At 43.8% G+C, this 15087-nt stretch overlaps 1 pseudogene; it reads right to left on the bottom strand.

The window, feature by feature from the left end:
- Positions 1–11761: 11761 nt before the first annotated feature.
- On the bottom strand, positions 11762–12565 carry LOC146892055 (cytochrome c oxidase subunit 7C, mitochondrial pseudogene; annotated as a pseudogene).
- Between the last annotated feature and the right edge of the window lie 2522 nt (positions 12566–15087).

The following is a 15087-nucleotide window of genomic DNA, read 5'->3' as shown; positions in this document are numbered from 1 at the left end:
GCTTGGTAATTTCTTTGTAACTCCAAAATAAACCAATTACAAGTGTTTACTTTGAGTTAAGATCTGCACACAAGAACAAAATCTGACGGAAACGCTACGTCAGCTTGCATAGACGAATATGGAGGTGTCACCGGAGAAAGTCTAAGATGCTTGCCTGTCTTCTAGAAGTGGGAAAACATCAAACATCTTCATAGTATAAAGGACTCAGAATTAGTGTATTTGTGTTTTCATACTGCTCTGGTGACATGCCACAGGATGAAGGACTTCAGAAAGCCATTCCCTCAAAACGTGGTTTACAGTATTCTAGGGCCTTCCTGTTCTGCCTGGAAACCCATTCCAAAGGCCTAAGGCTGCACTGTTAAGTTTATCAGAACCGCTTGCGGTGACAATTGCTTGCATGTGCTACTTCTCTTGTGGCTGTGACAAGATCTCATATGACTCAGGGTTCGAGGGCTGTCACCCATCCTAATAGAGGAGGCAAGATAAGATAGTGAACTGCCCAGTTCATTCCAGGAACTTTGAGGAAGCAGAGAGTTTGTAAGGCAAATGAAGCCTACCTATAACCCTCAGAATCCCAAAGAACCCAAGTCAGTCATCTAGGCCACGTGTCCAAAAACTTTCACAAGTTCACAAAACAGCAACAACATCCGGGGCCCAAGTGTTCAGCCACATGAGTCTGCTGTGTACACTTCACATCACCGTGGGCATGAACTGTGTTGCTGTGTGAAGAGCTTAGGCACTCAGAGCCACTCCCAGCCAGTGATAAAAACCTTCCCGAAATTTGCTCTAAGCAGCAGATCTTTCTGAGGGCAGCACTTCAGTCTTACTATCAGCTCTGTCCTCTACTGTGGGATTCAGCGAGCTGGATACAGGGTCAGCCAGTTGGTGGGGGTGCAGACGGCATTCTCCTCGAAGCCATGCCTCTCTCCCTACACAGTCATCGTTAGCTCCTAAGATGCCCTATTCTCACCTCAAAAAAGCAACAGTAGCCTGGGAAAAGGTAACTCAGCGGTAGAGTGCTCACCTAGCAAACTCAAGGCCCTACCTTTCGTTCCCGGAAACGCACACACGTGCGCGTGGGAGCACACACACTCACACAAGCCAGCAGTAAACCAGGAGAGAACAGAGTCCTCGTTCTGAACCCGGTGTGAGAGGAGTTGATGAGTCACGACAAGATGGGACGTGGGTGTGAGAGTCCAGGCTGTTCTGCCACGCCAGCTGTGCGGGGCCACTCTGGGCTAGTCATGAGGAATATGACATTGCTTAGGTCTTAAGCAGGTCACAATGAAGCATGTTAAATATGATTTCCAATGTGCCATGACTGGTCATTTTGATTAAGTACAGTCATTAAAACAATATAGCTAAGTGGTACAATGGAATTATAAGAAATGGACCCTGAGGTTAGAGAGATGGTTCGGTGCATAAGAGTACTGGTTACACTTCCAGAGGACCCAGGTTCAATTCCAGCACCTACACAATGGCTCACAACCATCCCATAATGCCAGTTCCATGCAGTGATGTTTTATCTGTAATCTAACAAATAAAGCTTGCCTGAAGATCAGAGTGAATAGCTAAGCCACTAGTTAGCTATAGAGGCCAGGGAGTAGTGTGGCACACACCTTTAATCCCAGCGCTCAGGAGACAGAGGCAGATGAATCTCTGTGAGTTCAAAGTCACCCTGGGCTACACAAGATTGAATCTGTCTAAAAGAGCAACCGAGCTCTCAAAAGGTGATCCCCGCACTTGGAATCACACACCTTTAGTCCCAGCACTAAGGAGGTGGAGAGGGGAGCGACATGGCTGGGCGGAGAGAATGTAAAATGGGAGGAGACAGGAGCTCAGATGCAATCTGAAGACTCAGTCTGAGCATGCAGTCTGAGGATTCACAGACAGGATAGCCCCTTTGGTCTGAGCACTGGGAGAGGTAAGAACTCTCTAGTGGCTGCCGCTCTGCTTCTCCAGTCCTTCAGCTTTCACCCCCGATAGGTAACTCCAAATTTGTTATTAAGACCAATTAGAACTCGTGCTACAGTTCCAGGGCATCTGACACCTCTTCTGGCCTCCAAAGGCACTGAACATGCATATGGTAAATAGACGTGCATGGAGGTCAAACAGTCATGTGCATAAAATAAAACAAAAAATGTAAAAGAAGTGGTTCCTGAAATCTAAATCTTAGGTCAACATGATGTGGGATGCAATCAAAAAAAAAATGCGGTTTTTACCAGAATTTCAGGGTGACATGGTTCAGGTGTTAGGGACTTGGAAAATTCCCAGAAGTGTTTCCCACAACTAGAAGGAGCAGGTTCTCATGGGGCAGAATATCAAACTGAGTCTCACACATGCCCTGTAATTATTAAAAAATGGAGAAGCTGGGTTTATGAACTGTGTTTATTCCACCTTATATGAGCCTCCTGAGCTAAACACATAGACTATGAACCTGCCAATCAATAGCACTATGATGCATGGTGGGTGCTCACTTTCTCCACGTCTCAAAAGTGACAGCCCTTGGAAGGGTCAGGTCCTGGCTAACTGTGTCTGGGATGCAGCAATGGACCTGACAGGAAATGGGGCAGCATTTGTGAGCTGCAATGGCATTCCTCAATTGGTCTCAGATCATTGGAACTGTGTACACATGCACACAAGTATGTTCCTTTTTCTGACATACAAAAAGGTCTCACATGCATGCAAACATGCATGCAAAAAAGACACACAGACACTCCTAAGAAGAGTAGAATTTTCTTTCCAGTCAGTACCCCTCACGACTGCACAGAAGGCAAAGCATTTTTAAAGCAATAATAAGACAGGGAGGAGGGGTGCTCACCTGCAATCCCAGAATTTGGGAGGTGGGGGTGAGAGGATTAAGAACGCAAGGTCACAAGGCCGTCAGCCTCAGTTACACGAGGCCCTGTCTCAAAACTGACAACAACCGGTTGAACAAAAGGTTTGGGAAGCCAAAATGTCAGAGTGCGTCTTAGTTACTCATCTCTTGTCGAGATAAAACACTGTGACCAAAAGCAACTTGGGGAAGAACGAGCTTAGTTTATTTTACATTTCCACATTACATTCCACCATTGAAAGGGTTCAGGGCAGGAACCACGAAGCAGGAACCCAGGCAGAAGCCACAGAGGACTACTGCTTTCTGGCTTGCTCCTTGTTGTTTGCTCAGCCTGTTTTTTGTTTTGTTTTGTTTTGTTTTGTTTTTTATAGCACCCAGGACCACCAGCCCAGGCGTGGTACCTCCTACAGTGAACTAGAAACCCCGCCCCCATCAATCATCAATCAAGAAAGCGCCTCACAGGTTTGCCCACAGGCCAATAAGGTGGGGAGTTTTCTCAGTGGAGGTTCTCTCTTCCCATATAACTCTACCTTGTGCCGAATTGACCAAAGACCAGTCAGCAAAGTATACAACCAATGAAATCATTAGTTTATCATGAGAACTTGTTAATAATCATTCTTATTTTTCAAAAGTGAAATTGTAAAGTAAACCTGAATAAATATCAGAAGGTAACAGACTGATTGGCAACAGATCCAAGCATCAATTCAAAAGTTTGCCTCCCAGGAAACTCAGTTCACCATGGGTTCTCAGGTCCCATCCATCACCCACAGCAACCCTGAGAACCATGCCTAGCCAGCAATAAGGCAACAGGGCAGGAGTTTACACATGCCCTAGAAAAGGCGAGACATAGAAATTCTTAGTAATCCTAGAAGAGCTAGAATGAAAATAATTTCACAGAATGAGTCTGAGCTCTGTGTTCTCATTCACTTAACAAGAAGGGCATTGTTTCTGGCCAAGCCAGGATGGAATAGTCATTATTTAGCATGAATAATTCACAGATATAACTAACATATGGAAATTAATCAGAAATGACTAAGCAAGGGCAGACTCGTTGTGTTACAGCAATCACTTATTTATGAAATGATAATAAGTACAGAATGTCAGCAGGCGTTAAGAGTCATCAGCTTGTTCCTTTGTGCTGTTACCTCAAAGTGTGATGAATTCTGACATGAGACGCTCAGCTATTTAATTATTCTTCCGTATTGAAAAACAAAGCGTCTCAAAATTAAAAATTATGTAAAATCTGTTGACAGTTTCCTATCTCAAATCAAGGTTATGAAATCCAAGGTCACTTCTATGGAAAGTGAAATATTGAAAGCGGGGTGTGTTAGCGATCACAGCACCCCAGAGGCCGAGGAAATATTATTTCTCAGTTATCTCTAGTTGTGTGACTCCCACCAAGCAGCCTAGTGGCTTAAAGCACTTTACATATATTCTTCTTGAATGTGAGTCGGGATCAGGGAGTATTTGGCCTGGTCATTCTGCGCAGGGTCTCTCACGACTCAGGTGTTAGCCAGGGCCACTGACAGCTGAAGGGTCCTCTAAGACTGGGTCATCATCATCCAATGTGGTGCCCTCACAGGGCTGGCAGCAGGAGGCCGACAGTCCTCTAGCTGGTCTATCTTCAGAATGTGGGAGGAGTTTCTCTGTGTCTCAGCAGTTGCTCCCAAATAACCACAAAGGAGCTTAATATTAATTACATATGCTCAACTGATATTTTAGGCTTGTTACTAACCAGCTCTTAACAACTTAAATTAGCCCATATTTCTTATCTAAATTCTACCATGTGGCTCATGGCTTACTACCTCATTTTCTACGTGTCCTGCTTCCTCTGCATCTAGCTTGAGATCCCTCAGACTCCACCAGCATTCTCTCTGCCCCGAAAATCCTACCTAGCTATCAACCCAATCAGTTTTTTATTAACAATGAGAGCAACACATTTTCACAGTGTACAGGATTATTCCACAGCATCGGAATTGCTCATGACACAAGGACGTTATGGGAGGGAACACCAGACTGTGAAGACCACCTCACAGTTTGCCTTTTATACTAGCTATTCTGAATGACAACCCCTAGATTTGCTTTTTTTCTTTTTAAAAAGTACTTTCTAGAATTTGCTTTGTAGTCCTGATATATATATATATATATACATATATATGTATATATATATATATTATGAGTATCTATCCCCAAAGGAATACTTATAAAAATAATAAATATACAACATTTTAAAAATCTATTTGTAGAGTTTAAGTGGACTGACTTCATGGTTACTTTACTGAGAGTGAATACACTCACTTGCAAAACATTTTTTGCAAGGGTAGATTCAACATTGCAACCCGGTACTATGCAAGCTCAGTGGTGTACCCTGAACAGGCCAGCCCACATCATTTTAGAGACACAGACATTATTTATTTGCCGATCAAACACCAGTGCCTCCTGCCCAGATAACACTTCTTTTAGTTTTCTTTTTCCTTTTTGTGGTACTGGATCCAGAACCTGGGGCCTTACATAAGCTAAGTGGTCTAACCTCTGTCCTGTGTTCCCAGCACTCCAGGCTGCAATGCTGGCTTGTGGCTCCAGGATGTCTCCTATGCATATACCTGCCATGCAAATGTTCTGGGAGAGCCCCAAACTCAGCCCAGAAGAGCCAAACTCACCAATTTTCCTCAAAGCTGACCTTGGTCCTCCTTGGAATTGTCTTGTTTGTAAAGATGTGGTCTCATGTATCCCCTCAGGCTGCGAGCCCAAACAAACCACTCTAGTCCCATCCAGTCAGGGACTCGGTCACAGCAATTGGAAAAGTAACTAAGGGAAAGCCTCAACAGATGCCACATAACACGTGTGACAAGCATGTGTTCCGCCACCCTTGAACATAGAGGTTGCTGCATCAACATTATTCAGCTGAGTTCTCGCTTGTTTTATGGTCGTTCCGTTAGTAGGTGTGCTGTGTTGTGCTGTTTGTTTGTTTTGCTTTGTTTTAGAATAGAGTTTCACTCAGCTCTTGCTGGGACTCAGGATGTAGAGCAGGCTGCCCTTGAATTCAGAAATCCACCCCCCTCTGCCCCCGCCTCTGGAGTGGTACTGGCTTTAATAGCTTGAGTCACTATTCTGGGCTCTCTCAGTAAGTGTTGGTGAAGAGGGTCATCCATGACTGAAATGCCAGCACTTGGGAAGCTGAGACAAGAGGACAGAAACTTTGAAATCAACCTGGTTTACATAGCTAGACTTTGCCTCAAAAAACAAAAACAAACAAACAAACAAAAAACAAGAAAACCGAAGTAGGAGGGGCAGACGGCCTTTCCCTTTCCCACTCACGCTCCTGGACCCAGAGCTCGGGTTTGCCTAGGCTCTGGGAATGGGAAAGGGAGGCAAACCTACAAAGCTGGCTTTGTCTGTGCCCTGAGCTATGCCAGCTCTTTGTGGCAGAGCATAAGGGTTTGTCAATTTCCGTTTCCCATCCTTTCCCTTGAAGTTTTTGTTTGTTTGTTTGCTTGCTTGCTTGCTTGGTTTGTCTTTTGTTGGTTTTTTTTTTCCTGAAGCAGAAAACTAATTGCCTTGCTTTCAGCTTTCCCTGCATCCACCAGTGACCATGTGACATAGTTCTAGCTGCTGAGTTTTGAGCAGAAGGCCCGCCCTGAGGACGCCTCCTTCTCTGAAAGGAAAAGCAAATCCTTAGTTGGAAAAGAAGCTTCTGGCCATTTGACCTGCTGTGTTTTCCCAATCAGGAGAACTGTAGCTGTGAGACGCAGTGGTACAGTGGCCATCCTGTGACCATGAATCCTACAGCCTGAGGTTGCAAAGCTGCAGAGATGGGTCCGCAGTAGAGTAGACGTGTGGCCCTTGCAGAGGACCTGACTGTTCCCAGCACCCAACACATCTGGCCTCCTCAGACACCGGCATGTCGCACATTAAGAATAAAATTAAAAGAAAAGTGTACACCAAACAAAACAAATGAGGAGGACAGGAAGAGAGTCTTCTCAAGAAAATGTTGAACACTGAGTCAGGCCTGAATTGGCAGTATCCAACCATGCCTTGAAAGAGTAACTAAATCCCTACTTATTTAAGCTGGCGTAGCTCAGGTTCACTGTTATTTCAACTGAAGTTCCTAAGAGAAAATTCTAGGAGTTGGGGAGATGGTTGTCAGTAAAACCTTTGCCTTGCAAACACGAGGACCTAAGTCCAAGCCCAGAACTCGTGTCAAATGCTGGGCACCATGGCGTATAACCCTATTAACAGTGGGATGTAAGGCAGAGGCCGCTGGACCCATGGAGCTCACTGACTGAGGAGTCTAGCCCACTTGGTGAAACTGCAGGCCAATGACAGACCCTGTCCCAAGCAAGCAAGAGGTGTACAGCTTCACACTCAGACACACACACACACACACACACACACGCATATTACCAACACATATGTGCACCTCCACAGACACACACATATGCACAAAGCCATTTCTAAAGGATATCTTACCCTGTAGAGGTATAGTTCCCTCCTCGGGCTCTGTGAATTCCTAGGCAGTATAAATAATCAAGCAGGCCTTATTCATAGAGCACGTGCTACAGGAACAATGGTTCATGGCCTCATTGTCATTGTCCAAGATATAGCTGGCATCACTTTGGCAGAGTTCAAGAGAGGAAGGAAGCAATGCGGGAAGGGCACAGTGGGGGCAGTGCAGGCGCTGTGCATTCAACCAGGGTGCGCTCTGCAAATAACCCCAGCCGTTTCATCTTAACTTTCAGTAGGTGGACAGTTCCCACCACGCAAAGCCTTCCCGTTACCCGAGAACTGTGAACTGTGAACGCCACGGGGCTCGGCTTGATAATGAGGCTTCCTGCACCTGCCCAGAAACAAAACCGGCAAAACCAGATGAACCGGTGTTCTCTATGTTCGACTCTTGCGGAAACCTGAGCAGGCGTGCCCCTCTGGAAACTGCAAGATATTTGTCTTTTAAGTTCAAAATAGCTTAAGAACGGAAACACGGAAAATGTTTAATCAAAATGAATTCTTGAGAAATTTTGGAATTACCAGCTGGCGCTGTGGAAAGAACTTGAAGGAAGGGCGCTCACAGAAAACGGGGGACTAGGCCTCATGAAAAGTGGGGAAAGCTCCCCCTAGTGGAGAGTTGTAGGATTGTAGGGAAATCGAGGGATGGATCGGACCTTCTTTTGTTTATACTATAATTATCCCCCAAACTTTAAAAGCATCTGGTGCCCGAAATACCCTGTGTAAGTGATGTTTTGGAGAAAGAACAAAATATGAGGAACATCTTAGAAATCCACTTGAGTGGCCAGCGGCAGAAACGAGCCCAGGTCTCCAGATGAAAACCGCAGTTTCCAGCGGCTTGAGGATTAACTCTTGCTTTTCCAAAACGCTGTCAGCTTTACGACTCTGTCTGCAGGTTCCATACAGAGTAAACCAAGCAACCTCACTTGGAAAATTATTAAGGGTAAAAATTGCATGTATACGGTATGGTTTAACTTCCATTGTCAACCAGACCGGATTTAGAACAACCTCAATCTTCCTAAAGCTGCAACCTTTTAATACAATTCCTCATGTTGTTGTGACCCTAAACCACAAAATTATTTTTGTTGCTAGCCAGGCGGTGGTGGTGTGCACCTTTAATCCTAGCACTCGGGGAGGCAGAGGCAGTAGGAGCTCTGTGAGTTTGAGGCCAGCCTGGTCTACAGAGCCAATTCCTGGGCAGCCAGAGCTACACAGAGAAATCCTGTCTGGAAAAACCAAAAGAGAAAAAATACTTTTTCACTGCTACTTCACAACTGTAATTTTGCTAACTGTTATGAATCGCAGTGTAAATATCTGATATGCAGGATATCACAGACCGCTGTGAAATGATCATTCGACCTCCCCTCCCCTCCCATGGGTGATAACCCACATATTTAGAACCACTGACCTTAGAGCTACACTTTTGGGTGTGTCTATGAGGGTATTTTAGGATAGAGTAACTGTGTTGGAGAGATGCTCAGAGGTTAAGAGTTATGGCAGAAGACTCAAGTTCAGGTCCTAGGACACACACAGTGGCTCACAAACATCTGTAACTCCAGTTCCAGAGGATCTGACGCCTTCTTCAGGCCTTCACAGACACCAGGCATTTGTCTGATACACAGACACACGTGAAGGCAAAAACACCCATGCATACTACATAATAATACAATATTAAAAATAATAAAGATAAAATTAATAATGATGATAATAAAAATAATATATAATAAAACTTTATAAACAAATGATCCTGGTGCATTATCTGCTCCCAAGCATGTCTGTGATAAAAGAAAGAAAGAAAGAAAGAAAGAAAGAAAGAAAGAAAGAAAGAAAGAAAGAAAGGCACCAAGCAAAGAAAGGCCAGTCAATAGACCAGCAGACAGAGCAATAGATTCTTGCCTAACAAAGTATTGATTCCCGGAAGGCCAACCATCCATTTTCTCACTTTTCATGTCCAGTTTGTTGGTCTGGAAGATACAAAACATTAGTTTTACTTACAGGTGTGACACATTGTGGGAAACTTTTTGCTATCTTCTAAGTTCCCAGCCTAAGAACTAATCATTCTGATTTATTAACCTTCTGGTATTACTAGCAATCCCTCTTCCTGATTAATTGCTAAAGACATCTGTTTCCTTGCAATTAGTGACTTTCACTTCAATCTCCTCTGAAACATTTTTCATGATAGCTGCCTAGTAACCCATTGACGTAAGAACCCACTCGCTCGTTCCCACTGCCTGTATCTACCCTGTTTATTCCCCTAATAAACAAGACTTGATCAGAATTCTGTCTTGTCTCCAACTTTTCTGTCTCTTGTCCCTTTCAATTCTCAATCCCCCACCTAGGGTCTCCATTAACTAACCCGTGGGTCGGGGCAACACATAACATGTCAACCACATCTCAGGGTGTTTAGTGAGACGTGGCACAGGTAAATCATGAAACTAATTCTTTATCTTATATAAGACTAGATAGACAGTGGACACTGAATGCTGAAACTACAGATTGCATTTCAATATCAAAATATTCACTAAGGCTGCATGCAATTTTTTAAATGTTAAACAGAAATATCAACTTGGAATCATTTTGATCATTGCAATAGTTTGGTCTTTTAATAAAAATTTTCAGAGTTTTTTTTATAGAAATATGTATAAATTACTAAAACAATTTAAATTTAAACATTTTTTACATTTACTTAATGCTTTTGATGTAGATATTTCAAATTTTGTTCATTTTTTCACCCAAGACAGGATTTCTCTGTGTAACAGCTATCCTGGAACTCACTTATATGGTGTGAGAGAATTATCTCTACTGTGTCAATCATATTTTAATAAAATGCTGATTGGCCAGGCAGGCAGTATAGGTGGGAAAGCCAGACAGGAAGTAGGGGTGGAGCAAAGAGAACAGGAGAATTCTGAGAAGCAGGAAGCTCCCTCCACAGTTCTGCCCAGACCACCGGAGGAGAGGAAAGATGTAAGCTGCCCCACTGGAAAAGGTACTGAGCTACGTGGATAACATAGATAGTGATAATGGATTAATATAAGTTATAAGGACTAATAGGAAGCCTGACCTAATGGGCCAATCAGTTTATAATCTTATGGAGTCCTGTGTGTGATTTTCCTTGGGATGTGCCGGCTGTGGGGTACTGGGCGGGACAGATACCCCAACAAGCCAGCCCTCGTGTTACACTTATAGACCAGGCTACCTTCAACTCACAGAGATCCGCCTGCCTCTGCCTCCTGTGTGCTGGGAATTAAAGGTGTGTGACACCATCACCCAGCATTCAGTTTTTATTCCATAATCTTTTACATATTCTCTAGTCTAAAATAACAAATTATGTGACATTCTTCATAATATAACATAAGTAGTGATTTTGCTGAAATAAAGGAAAGAAAATTAACTTGTGGCATAGACACAAATATGTGGAATACTTTTGCTAACGTGCTGTATAAAACACATGGGCTGTAGAAAGCATTGCCGCCCGCCCCATGCCTGCGACCAGAGCACCACATGTCTTCTGCCCCTTATCGTCCTGTCCACTGTCGTCAACACTGTGCTACATCTTAGCCATAGAGAAGCCAGAGCTTTCATTAATCTCTGTCGGCATGCAACTCAGAAAGAGGACAAAAGGCTCCTCCCTTTCCTCGCCCTGTTTCTAACCCAGATACTGTGTTGTTTAATGCTGGCATGTTCCCTGTCAGGCTCGCAGAGCAGCCGCTAGTCCCATAAGGACAGCTGTGGGTCCCTGCAAGATCTCCAGGGTGGCAGGCTGGTCCCGCCATGCAGCCAGGCGAGTCAGGCGGGCAGGTGCGGCGGATGGCGGAGTAAATAAACATAAGACTATTCATAAAGCTAAACATTTATTCCTTAAAGAAGAGGCAGAGAGACAGAGAGACAGAGATAGAGAGACATAGAGACATGAAAACATAGACACAGAGAGAGACACGTGTGCACACACCGAGAGTAGGGGACAGAAGAGAAAGAGTTAAGATGGCAACCAGGAGGTCAGAAGTCGCTGGGAGTGGGCGTGGCTTGCCCTTAAAGGGACCAGAGCAAAAGAATAACAGATACATTATAATTTACACAAGTTTCTTGAAGACAACATATTGTTAATTCACCGGGCAGTGGTGGCGCACACCTTTAATCCCAGCACTCAGGAGGCAGAAGCAGGCGGATCTTTGTGAATTCCAGGGCAGGCTCCAAAGCTACAGAAAAACCCTGTCTCAAAACACCAAAAAAAAAAAAAAAAAAAAAAAAATTGTTAATTCATGGTTCATTTTTCTTTAATATTTTTGTGGTCCATTTAAAAAAATTATGTCACACGTTTATTTACACTTTTATTTAGTAATTAGAGTTAAAGAATTTAATCCAGTTTTCAGATCACATCTCCTAAACAATCTTCATTCTGTTAAGAGGATGAATTAAATATCCTCACTTTTTAAGAAGCTGGTGCCTTACTATGAAGAAAGGAGCAGCAAATCCAGATCACCGTCATCACCGTCATCATCGCCAGTAACTGCCACTTGTTTTCCACTGAAAATGGCAAATTCTTCCCCGGGCCCTCCTCACGGTGGCTGCGACAGACCACAGAGGTGGTGAACCTCCAGACTGACACTCCAGCCCAACATGGCGCCGCTGGGGGCTCTGTGAGGGCACAGAGGTGGAAGGCGGGAGAATGGCCGCACCACCACACTCCCCTCCCTTCACGACCTTGTTCTACAGAGTGCCCATTTAAAATTTTTAGTTGCCTATTTTAATCAGTTTATTTTTAAGTTATTTCTTTTATTTTTTAATTATTTCTTTAATTTTTTGAGGATTTTTTTAAATGTTTTAATTCATGCTAATCATCTCCCTATTTTCACCCCTTTATTTCGTTGTTGCCCTATATTACATTCATAAAGAGTGAAAACTCCCACCAATGTTATAACTTCCAAAAAGGGTCAAAAACATTCAAGCCTAACTGGGCAGTGGTGGCGCATGCCTTTAATCCCAGCACTTGGAAAATCCTGTCTTGAAAAAACAAAACAAAGAACAACAACAACAACAAAAAAAAACCCTCAAGCCTGTCAAGGATATAAAACACCTGAAAATCTCATCCCTTGGCAAGAATGTAAAAGGATGTGGTCCCTTTGAAAGGATAATTCTTCGGTTCAATTAAAATTATCATATGATTTAGCAATTTGAATTTTAAATCTTTTTCATGAGACAGTTTCAGATATATAAGGATTTACTCATAGTAAATCCCAATCCCAAACTAGAAACAGACCAAATGGCGGTTCGCAGTAGAATGGACACAGGGCAATTGCTAGTGGTACAATGGGTAGTATTTAATAATGAGTGTAGCTGCTAAGGCGGCGTGGATGGCTCTGCAGCCACTGATGCGGCATCGATGACTCTCACAGTCACTATACTGAAGTCAGACAGGAAGCAGGAGTTAGATGCGAGGCAACGCATGTTGTAGGGCTCCATGAAGTCCAAGAACCAAGGAAACTAGTCTGCAGTGGTTGAAATCAGAGCCCAGGGGCCTCTCCCTGGGTTGCTGGGAGATCTGAAAAACTGGAAAGGAACACAAGGACTAGTCCCGAAAAATGAAAATGCCTCAGCTCTTATTTGGGTGGTGTGTGCAGTTGTTAAATACTATTAATATTAGTTATTACTATTAACTAATTAATATTAATTAATATAAACAGTTAAAAACTATTGAGCGTATAAAATGTGGGGGCTTTAATGTGTAAAAAGTATCTGTCAATTTTAAAGGCTTGTTTGTGCCACTGTCGTGTAACCATGGCGCTAAGATTGTGCGTTTGTTTGCCTGCCTTTTCAGTTCAAATCATGTCACATTATCTTACACACACACACACACACACACACACACACACAACTATCTCTTGTATTCTACGCTAGTCTTGAACTTGCTACGCAGTCAAGACTGAGGATGATCCTCCTGCCTCTGTCTCTGCCTCTGCCTCTGCCTCTGGAATCCTGGGACTACAGGACTGTGCCACCACACCTAGTCTTTCCTTTGTGTGTATATTAAGTCGGTCTTATGGAATGACCAAATGTTCAATAGTTTTGACCGATAAAAGTAAAAATTCTCCATGATCTAAACTAACAGGTTTTTAATGATTTTGGATTATTTGCTTAGATTACATTTTCAGAGACAGGTGTTGAGCAAAATTCTTCAACACAAAAGTCTGCCTTCCATTACCCGTCATTTTAACAAATCGATAGTCTAGCCTTTTAAGTGTCTGGCTTGGACCTTACTTCTGATTATTTGCATTCTGTCCTCACCAGCACATCTTCCCCTCTGTTTACACACTCCACTGCCCAGCAGCCTATTAAACACGTACTGAATCTGCATGTGTAAAGGGGACAGCCCTTAACTAACAAACAAAACAAACCAAAACACTCTAATTACCGATCGCTCCAGGAGCACAGCTGTTAGGTCTCAAACTTGAGACACCCTGGCTGAGGTGTCTTTTTAACATAACAAAGTGGACCTGGCTGTCGGGTTCTCCCAGGATCCCTCAGTCCTCACCAGTTACAGGGTCCTTCTGACTAACACACCCCGCTTCCTACCCTAAACTTCTCCAACCTAGGGCCTGGACTACCCTTCTTCCAGATGCCCTTCCCTATATAATTCAACCGTTTTGGGTACCTTTTTCCTCTACTCTTTACACTCCTGACTCTCCTCTGTCTCCTTCGTGCTCTCCACACTGGGCCTGGCTCAAGGTCACGTTCAGTCTGGCCTCTCCCTGGCGCCTCTGTCTCTGCCTCTGCTCTCCCTCTTATAAGCGATTACAGACCGTCTCCTCCACCAACCACACCTATTTCCTATCCTTCCTTTTTTATTTCTTCTTTTTTTATTCAACAATTTCTTTTTTTCTCTCTCCTAGCATAGTGCCTTGTGCGTTTTACTCATTCATTCAACAAACTTTCAGTTTTAAACAAAGGACCAGTAACTGTAAAGTGCAACAATCTTTCAAAAAATTCTGAATCAAACATTATCTGTTTCAAGTATCCCAACAGTCTAATTTAACATTCACACCCCAGGTTTTACACTAGGACCCCCAAGTTTCCACCACAGGACCTTCTAATGTTTATCAGTGCTCTAATCCAAAATAAAACATGTAGCCTTATGTGGCGGTGTATACCTTTAATCCCATCACACAGGAAGCAAGATCAGCCTGAGGGCTACATAGGGAGACTTTGTCTCAAAACACAAAGCTCTGAAAAGTTAGTAAGTGTATTGACTCTGCAAGTGTAGTTCCCTACGTTCTGTGAAGAAGTTCTTAAAACGCAACACTAGAGAATTTGAGACTCGGGTAGTTAATTGAAATCTAAACCAGTCGAATGACCTAGGACTTTATACAGGTCTGCGAAGGACAAAGGAGTCATTACCATTCTTTAAGAACAACCGCATAAAGAAAATGTAGATCGTTGCGGCAAAGAGCGCAACGTAATTTTCTGAGTGTCTCCACGGTAAACAACTGCGACGCTCTGCTGCGAAAAGCGGTTAAGACGCGCCCTCAACGCTGTGCCAAAGAGGAGGTGCCCGCAGGACACAAGAAGGGGACGATGGGCGTGACAACGCAGAGGCCGGCCCCGGAGAGGGTGTGGCTATGGGCAAGACCCGGGGAGGGGCGTGGTTAGGATGGGTCTTATGAAGGGGAAAGTAGTAGAGGGCCTGGAGAGGGGCGTGGCTAGGGCGGGGCTAACCGAGACCCGCGTCTATGGGCGGGAGCGTGGCGACCGCG

The sequence above is a fragment of the Myodes glareolus genome, chromosome 14 (genome assembly GCF_982192425.1).
Source record: "Myodes glareolus chromosome 14, mMyoGla1.1, whole genome shotgun sequence".
Taxonomy (NCBI): Eukaryota; Metazoa; Chordata; class Mammalia; order Rodentia; family Cricetidae; genus Myodes; species Myodes glareolus.
The sequence above is the reverse complement of the archived record's forward strand: the minus strand, read 5'-3'. Positions and strand labels throughout refer to the sequence as shown.